This window comes from Dermacentor albipictus, chromosome 3 (assembly GCF_038994185.2).
Source record: "Dermacentor albipictus isolate Rhodes 1998 colony chromosome 3, USDA_Dalb.pri_finalv2, whole genome shotgun sequence".
Classification (NCBI taxonomy): Eukaryota; Metazoa; Arthropoda; class Arachnida; order Ixodida; family Ixodidae; genus Dermacentor; species Dermacentor albipictus.
The window spans coordinates 184,753,119-184,762,634 of record NC_091823.1 but is presented as its reverse complement, the minus strand read 5'-3'; positions in this window follow the sequence as shown (position 1 = coordinate 184,762,634).

Here is a 9,516-nt window from a genome sequence, read left to right as displayed (position 1 = left end):
TCAGCACTGAGGATCCAACAGCTGGTGGCATCGCTGAGATTCCAACAGCCGGTGCCATCGGCGGGTCCAAATACCATGGAAGCTTTTTACTTGAGATTTAGTCCATGAGGTCACTGTGTATGTCACCTGTTATGAAGAGCAGCATACTTATGGCTTAATATTGCAGCCTTTATATTACATATATGTTCCTGCTTTAATGTATGCATATTAGGAAGTAAATAAAAAGTTCATACTAACAAGCGGCGCTGCCTTCAGGGCAGCGAGTGGAAGGGCACAGTGCTGATGTTCCTCACTGCATGGTGGCGAACGTGAGTGTTTTTGTATGAGCAGGAGTTTGCAGCTGAATGCCCCGGGTACTGTGCCACAGAGCTAGAGTAATAGTTGCAGCACTAGAGTAATAGCACCAGGCACGTACCCAGGATTTCTTTCCGGGGGGGGGGGGCACCACCTCCATCAGCATCATCAGCATCATCACAATCATCATCATCATCCTGTTTTATGTCCACTGCAGGACGAAGGCCTCTCCCTGCGATCTCCAATTACCCTTGTCCTGCGCCAACCGATTCCAACTAGCGCCCGCGAATTTCCTAATTTCATCGCTCCACCTAGTGTTTTGTCGTCCTCGATTGCGTTTCCCTTCTCTTGGTACCCATTCTGTAACCCTAATGGTGCAACGGTTATCTAACCGGCGCATTAAATTACCTGCCCAGCTACATTTTTTCCTCTTGATGTCAATTAGAATATCGTCTATACCCGTTCACTCTCTGATCCAAACTACTCTCTTTCTCTCTTAACGTTATGCCTAGCAATCTTCGTTTGATCGCTCTTTGCGTGGTCCTTAACTTGCTCTCAAGTCTCTGCCCCATATGTACTGGCAAAATGCATTGGCACTGGACATATTGCACTGGCAAAATGCACTGATTGCACACCTTACTTTTCAATAATAATGGTAAGCTTCCAGTCAGGAGCTGGCAATGTCTGCCGTATGCGATCCAACCTATTTTTATTCTGTGAATTTCCTTCTCATGATCAGGGTTCCCTTTGATTAATTGACCTAGGTACTCCTTCACAGACTCTAGTGGCCGACTGGCCATCCTGATCTCTTGTTCTTTTGCCCGGCCATTTATCATTATCTTCATCTTCTGCGTAATAATATTCAACTCCACTCTTACACTCTCTCTCTGTTAAGGTCTCCAATCATTTGTTGTAACTCGTCTGCATTGTTGTTGAATAGAACAATGTCATCGGCAAACCGAAGGTTGCTGAGATATTTGCCGTCGATCTTAACTCCTAAGCCTACCCAGTTTAATAGCTTGAATTCTGCTAAGCACGCAGAAAATAGCTTAGGAGAAATTGTGTCTCCCTGTCTGACCCCTTCCTCTATAGGCATCTCCCTGCTTTTCTTGTGTAGAATTAAGGCAGGTGTAGAACCTCTGTAGATATTCTAACTCGAAAGACGAGTCAGTAAGACGAGAAATTATTTACAGATTATATTTACAACAACGGTTGCAGCGCTGACCGGTTAGATTCACAGCGCGAGCCCAGTTCGTTCTCCCTCCTCTTTTCTGGAGTGATGGCGCCTGCGCGCCTCGTTCAAACAAACAAATACCTCACGCATGTAGCAATATTTTCCAAGCTTTTTACGTAAGCGTTCTGCACTCCTTGATTACGTAGTGCCTCTACGATTGCTGGTATCTCTACTGAATCAAATGCCTTTGCGTAATCTATATAAGCCACATAGAGAGGCTTTTTGTACTCTGCAGATTTCGCGATAACCTGATTGATGACATGGATGTGATCCATGGTAAAGTATCTCTTCCTGAAGCCAGCCTTTTCCCTTGGTTGACAAAATCCAGTGTTAACCTTATTCTATTGGAGATTATTTTGGTAAATATTTTATATAATACTGGGAGCAAGCTAATGGTCCCATAATTGTTCAATTCTTTAACGTGTCCTTTTTGTGGATTAGTATAATGACTGCATTCTTCCAGTTATCTGGAACCTTTGCAGTCGATAGACACTTCGTATAAAGAGCCGCCAGTTTTCCAAGCACTCTGTCTCCTCCATCTTTGATTAAATCGACTGTTATTCCACCTTATCCTCCTGCTCTTCATCGTTGCATGTCTTGCAGGGCCCTTCTGACCTCATCGCTAGTTATAGGAGAGTTTCTGTATCCTGTTCATTACTGTTTCTAAGTGAACTATCGTGACTCCTCTGGGTACTGTATACAGGTCAGCTTAGAATTTTTCCGCTGCTTTTACTATATCTTTGAGATTGCTGATGATATTATCCTTCTTATCTTTTAGTGCATGCATCATGGTTTGTCCTATGCCAGGTTTCGTTTTTTACTGATTTCAGGCTGCGTTCATTTTTTACGGCTTCTTCAGTCTTTCTCATGTTATAGTTTCGAATATCAGTTATTTTCGCCTTGTTGATCAGTTTTGACAGTTACGCGAATTGCGTGACGCTGTGCGGCCGCCAGTCCCATACAACCGCGTAGAGCGCAGGACTCTGCGAACACCCACATAAGCACAGCAGAGAAGTGGCTACGTGAGGCGGTTCGACCGATAACTGTAGAAGCGTCATTCAAAACAAGTAATTGTTCTCCACTTCCGGCGGCGTTTTCTCTACTTCCTTTTTAAATAAAAAGATGTTGATCCATAAATATTCTCATAAACAACGCTTAGCTTTTTTATTATTCGCTTTTGCTTGCAGTTTGGTTGTTGCCTTGGCTCTCTCCCTTAGTAGATCGCTTAATTTCTCAACTCCTTGCGATTTTTGTTTCCAGTTGCCAATTTTGCACGAAAAGCGCTATACAGTAAGGGAAAAAACAGACGAGGTAACGGGCGACAGTCATCTTGCTTATGGGTTTAAGGTTATTGTAGGGTTTCATGATGGACGCTTTTTCACATTATTTTATTTCCCACCTTATCTAACCCATATCACGTGTATATGGTTCCGGGCATCTGCCAGCGTCGCGGCGAGCCGTAACTCAAGGAAACAATGAAGCAGAGGGCTAAGTTAAACGCAATTGGCATTTTCTCCGGCCGCAACTCGTTCCATGAGAGTACAGACCAGCTGAGTAACAGCCGCATCCCTCTCCTGGTCCCAGGATCAGCCTAAACAAAGAAGGTTGAACTAAAAAAAGCAACAGCTATGCGCGTGACGTTTGAATAGATGGTGACAACTGAACGCATCTCGAGTTAATCGCGCGGGTGCGGAATCTACGAGAAAACTTTCCTTCACCTTACAAGAGATGCCGATAACTACCGCCATCTAAAAGGAGTGAAAAAGGCAGCATAATGCTGACCGATGAACAGCTGCGAAATCTCAACATTGATCTGGCGGCGCTTTAGGAATCAGTGAGGAGTGGTGGCGTGGGTGGGGAGGGGGGGGGGGGGTATGCCACTTGATTTCGGGGAGGGGGGGGGGGGCCTGGGTACGTGCCTGAATAGCACTACTCGCATACTACTCAGGTTAGCTTGATTACATAAAAAAAGCTTTCAGTTGTACATGATGAAAGCAGTTGGATGGGAAACCACAAAAGGATGTACCTATTATTGTAGAAATATTTCAACACTTCTGAAAACATGAACAGCAAGAACATTGGCTCTACACAAAGATTACTTTCTTACAGCTATAAACACTATAAATAGGTAAGGGCCCATTTCCTCCCAGCACAATGCTCGCTAAGTAGACGGCAAGCAACGGCATGGCACCTTTTAAAAACAGATACATATCCAAACCCAATGGCCTACCACCGATACTACCCGGACCTTTACACAAATAGATGTAGATTCTGTCAAGAAAGGGCAGACCTACACCATATGGTTTAGGCTTACACTCAGATGACCACGCAGAATAATATACACAAGACCAGAAAGCAGTGGGAGATCGCATAGCTCAGTTGTGCACCAGAAGACCAACTTATTTATTTATTTATTTATTTATTTATTTATTTACAAATACTGCTATTTCATTTTAGAGACATAGCAGAGGTGGGTTACATAACTTATGAACATAACATGTCAACCAACGTGGTTAGCTAGGCAGTTCTTTCTGAAATTGATTAGTTGGCAATGAACGCAGAGAACAAGTTATTCCATACTTCAACAGTGTGTGGAAAAAAAGAAAACTTGTAGCAATCTATTTTTAGAACGAAGGGATCTATGTTTAATGGGTGAGTACGTCGGGTTACTCGCGCAGTAGGTGTGGTTAGCGAGATAGGCGCTTCAACGTTAGATGATACCTGAACGATTTTGTGCAGCAGGATTAGGCGGTCACACGTGCGACCGCAAACGGGATAGCCGAAAGTGGACGTGGAGGGGCCCGAACGGTGAGACTAGAAATGAAATAGACTTCATACTCTGCGCTAACCCTGGCATCATAAAAGATGTGGACGTGCTCGGCAAGGTGCGCTGCAGTGACCACAGGATGGTAAGAACTCGAATTAGCCTAGACCTGAGAAGGGAACGGAAGAAACTGGTACATAAGAAGCCGATCAATGAGTTAGCGGTAAGAGGGAAAATAGAGCAATTCCAGATCAAGCTACAGAACAGGTATTCGGCTTTAACTCAGGAAAAGGACCTTAGTGTTGAAGCAATGAACGACAATCTTGTGGACATCATTAAGGAGTGTGCAATGGAAGTCGGTGGTAACTCCGTTAGGCAGGATACCAGTAAACTATCGCAGGAGACGAAAGATCTGATCAAGAAACGCCAATGTATGAAAGCCTCTAACCCTACAGCTAGAATAGAACTGGCAGAACTTTCGAAGTTAATCAACAAGCGTAAGACAGCTGACATAAGGAAGTATAATATGGATAGAATTGAACATGCTCTCAGGAACGGAGGAAGCCTAAAAACAGTGAAGAAGAAACTAGGAATTGGCAAGAATCAGATGTATGCGTTAAGAAACAAAGCCGGCAATATCATTACTAATATGGATGAGATAGTACAAGTGGCTGAAGAGTTCTATAGAGATTTGTACAGTACCAGTGCCACCCACGACGATAATGGAAGAGAAAGTAGTCTAGAGGAATTCGAAATCCCACAGGTAACGCCGGAAGAAGTAAAGAAAGCCTTGGGAGATATGCAAAGGGGGAAGGCAGCTGGGGAGGATCAGGTAACAGCAGATTTGTTGAAGGATGGTGGGCAGATTGTTCTAGAGAAACTGGCCACCCTGTATACGCAATGCCTCATAACGTCGAGCGTACCGGAATCTTGGAAAAACGCTAACATAATCCTAATCCATAAGAAAGGGGACGCTAAAGACTTGAAAAATTATAGACCAATCAGCTTACTGTCCGTTGCCTACAAACTATTTACTAAGGTAATCGCAAATAGAATCAGGAACACCTTAGACTTCTGTCAAGCAAAGGACCAGGCAGGATTCCGTAAAGGCTACTCAACAATAGATCATATTCACACTATAAATCAGGTGATAGAGAAATGTGCGGAATATAACCAACCCTTATATATAGCTTTCATTGATTACGAGAAAGCATTTGATTCTGTCGAAACCTCAGCAGTCATGGAGGCATTGCGGAATCAGGGTTAGACGAGCCATATGTAAAAATACTGAAAAATATCTATAGCGGCTCCACAGCCACCGTAGTCCTCCATAAAGAAAGCAACAAAATCCCAATAAAGAAAGGCGTCAGGCAGGGAGATACTATCTCTCCAATGCTATTCACAGCGTGTTTACAGGAGGTATTCAGAGACCTGGATTGGGAAGAAATGGGGATAAAAGTTAATGGAGAATACCTTAGTAACTTGCGATTCGCTGATGATATTGCCTTGCTTAGTAACTCAGGGGACCAACTGCAATGCATGCTCACTGACCTGGAGAGGCAAAGTAGAAGAGTGGGTCTAAAAATTAATCTGCAGAAAACTAAAGTAATGTTTAACAGTCTCGGAAGAGAACAGCAATTTACAATAGGCGGCGAGGCACTGGAAGTCGTAAGGGAATACATCTACTTAGGGCAGGTAGTGACTGCGGATCCGGATCATGAGATGGAAATAATCAGAAGAATAAGAATGGGCTGGGGTGCGTTTGGCAGGCATTCTCAGATCATGAACAGCAGGTTGCCATTATCCCTCAAGAGAAAAGTGTATAATAGCTGTGTCTTACCAGTACTCACCTACGGGGCAGAAACCTGGAGGCTTACGAAAAGGGTTCTACTGAAATTGAGGACGACGCAACGAGCTATGGAAAGAAGAATGATAGGTGTAACGTTAAGAGATAAGAAAAGAGCAGATTGGGTGAGGGAACAAACGCGAGTTACTGACATCTTAGTTGAAATCAAGAAAAAGAAATGGGCATGGGCAGGACATGTAATGAGGAGGGAAGATAACCGATGGTCATTAAGGGTTACGGACTGGATTCCAAGGGTAGGGAAGCGTAGCAGGGGACGGCAGAAAGTTAGGTGGGCGGATGAGATTAAGAAGTTTGCAGGGACGGCATGGCCACAATTAGTACATGACCGGGGTTGTTGGAGAAATATGGGAGAGGCCTTTGCCCTGCAGTGGGCGTAACCAGGCTGATGATGATGATGACGTGCGACGAAACGACAATGGATCCAGTGATAAAGCGTGTGCACGGGATGACGGTGAAAACATACGCTCGTAACGGCCATAAATAAATCTAACAGCATTTTTCTGAATGGATTCTAATTTGGAAATATCCTGTATGCGATAAGGCGACCACACTACAGAAGCATACTCTAAAACAGGTCTAATGAGTGATTTATAGGCCGTAAGCTTGCACTCTCTAGTGTGGTGTTTTAAGTTCGTTTTAGGCACCCTAATTTTCGCATCGCTTTAGAGCAGACTATATTGATGTGATTATGCCAACTAAGGTTAGTTGTGACAGTAAGTCCAAGGTATTTGAACTCGTTAACTTCGTTAATACTGTGTCCTTGTGTGGTATACGTAAATTTTAGGGGCTGTTGTTATTAGTAAAAGACTTAAGTGAATCCAGCAGGCCGAAGATGCCGCCATGGTCCAGGATTCTCGAGGCCATCATCTAGGTAGAGAGGCCTAGGTCTGAAATGTGCTGTCCTAAAATAGTTTATTCTACCTCCTCCTTAGATCTAGGGCTGCACTTGTCTGCTTTCCACCAATGCCAGCGTATAAGTTCTATTATGCCCACCTATCACTATTTCTGGCAGGTTTCCAGATAAAAAAAATTTATATAAAGAATTTTCCACGGGATTTTCCACGTTACCTCTGTATGGTTGGATACACTGACCGGTAAGCTTTCCATTGCATTTTTAAAAAATGAGTTCCACATCAACTGGTTTTCAGTCCGTTTAACTAAATCTGTAGGTCGCTGTTCCCAATTATAGTTAGCAGGCATGAGTAAGTGTGGTTGGTATTCTGGCAAGATCATATAAACAACCTTACAAAACTGTTTTTAATACACGACTGCTTTCTGAGGTTTTACTGGCATTTCAATTTTCATTCTTTTCTTTTTCAAGAACTAAACTTAGAATGAAGTTTTCGTAGTACCATCATGCTTTTGAAGATTAATAATAGGTAAAATACTGTAAAGTACTGGTGTTTCCAGCAAACTTCCTAATTTTCAGCCACGGTGCTACCTTGAGGTGTGTGGCCTACATGATGACTAGTGTAGTGCGTTTATTGTGTTAGTGCGAGTAGTGTAACCTGTTATGATATGACATGCTAGTCTTGAGTATTTTCTTACAATGTGCCAGCACGGAACATGGGAATATTTACTGTGAGGCAATTCGCTACAAAGCTCGTCCTGGTCCAGGACTCGAACCCGGGATCACCGCCTTTCCGGGGCAGCCACTCTAACATCTGAGCTAACCAGGCAGCTAGCAGATGGCAGGGCAAAGTCAAATTGCCTTTGCATCGAGTTGTCGACAAATTCTACTTCGCCCTGCCATCTGCTAGCTGCCTGGTTAGCTCAGATGGTAGAGCGGCTGCTCCGGAAAGGCGGTGGTCCCGGGCCCGAGTCACGAACCAGGTCGAATTTTCTTCAACTACGAGGCTTTTCTTTGGAGGAACCCGTATGGGTTTCGTTTGTAGCAGTTACTGTGATTGGGTGGATGTGTCATTTTTCCCTTCATGAATTACTTCTCTCCACCTTGCGGGTTTTTGCAGAACTATTACGTTAGTTCAGTATAGTACACTAACACAAGACAGTGATGTGTATGAAAAAGAATAGTTTTATTTCAAATAATGCATACAAACTAGACGTGGTGTATTTATCCGCATGAACATGGAATATTAAAAGCTTAAACAGGCTGTGCTTTGATGTGGATAAAGTGTGTGATAGTACGGTGTTCTTTTAAGCAGGATTATGATATACTTGAAGGAAATTGTCATAACTGGAAAAGTTTGAAGTACCCATTAACATTATACCTGCCAACTCTCCCAATGTGCCTGGGGGACTCCTGAATTCCAACCAATTCTCCAGTTGTACAAACATGGCCATAAATTTCCCAAAAATCTGCCCCAACCCCAATGCAGAAAGGCGTATCATGCAGCACAGCCGGGTCATAATTGCCATTGTGCACTAGAAAGCTAGCTAGCTGAAGTGTCATATAAATTCAAGACATTTGTGTGTAGGCCTAAGTAGCCAAATTAGTTTCAGACGGAGACATTCATTGAAGAGCATGTGTGTGAGACAAAGGTGTAATAGGTGTTGCATAACAGCCGCGTCTTTTAGGTCAGCTTTGCAGCACTTGGTAGAATACACAAATGATGGTGAAGCATATAAAGAGTCGAAAGGGGCCACTGTAACGCGGTGTCTCCGGTCACAGTAGAAGCATTGAGACGGCTAATATCTGTACTGGCAGCCATTCAGTCTCGCATTGCTGTGAGCCAAAAAAAATATTCTTTTCATCATTTTATTGTCGTTGGCCCCCCTCCCCACCTTTGGTTGGCGAATTTCCTTTAATTAGGAAGGAACAGCGCCAACTAAGACTATCACAAGTGGGGAGGACGACACAGGACAAGCGCCAACTTCATCTATCTTTATTCACGGAAAAATCAGCAAATATAAGGAAAATCACAGACATGCGCACAGTGACCATAATGCATCATCTGCCAAACCGTTCTAGATAGCACATTTCGCTTTTGAAGAGGGTCACGGAAGTATCACTAACCCAGTTTTTTTTCCTCCTTTCTTTATATGGAATGCTTCCATAATCTCACGTGCCTTTGTTTCCCTGCTTCTGCCAAGAATCTTTATCTCTCCGAACCGTGGTTCACACTTCTTGCAGTACTGGCATTGTTTTAACAGCAAAAGCAATGCCCAATGGTAACAGCAAAAGCAATGCCCTTTCCGTGTTCTTTACGGCCAAAACGCACAAGCTGTCCCTGCCATTCAGAACAGTGGTCAGCGAAAATGAAACTTGGCAGATTATGTTAAGCAAGTTTCTTCAAAAGCACCTTACATCCCTTAAAATTCAAGATCCGTGCGCCACAAGAGAGTTCAAAAGATGTTGTTAGGTTTCTTGAGGAAGGTACTTCCATTGGTTATGTG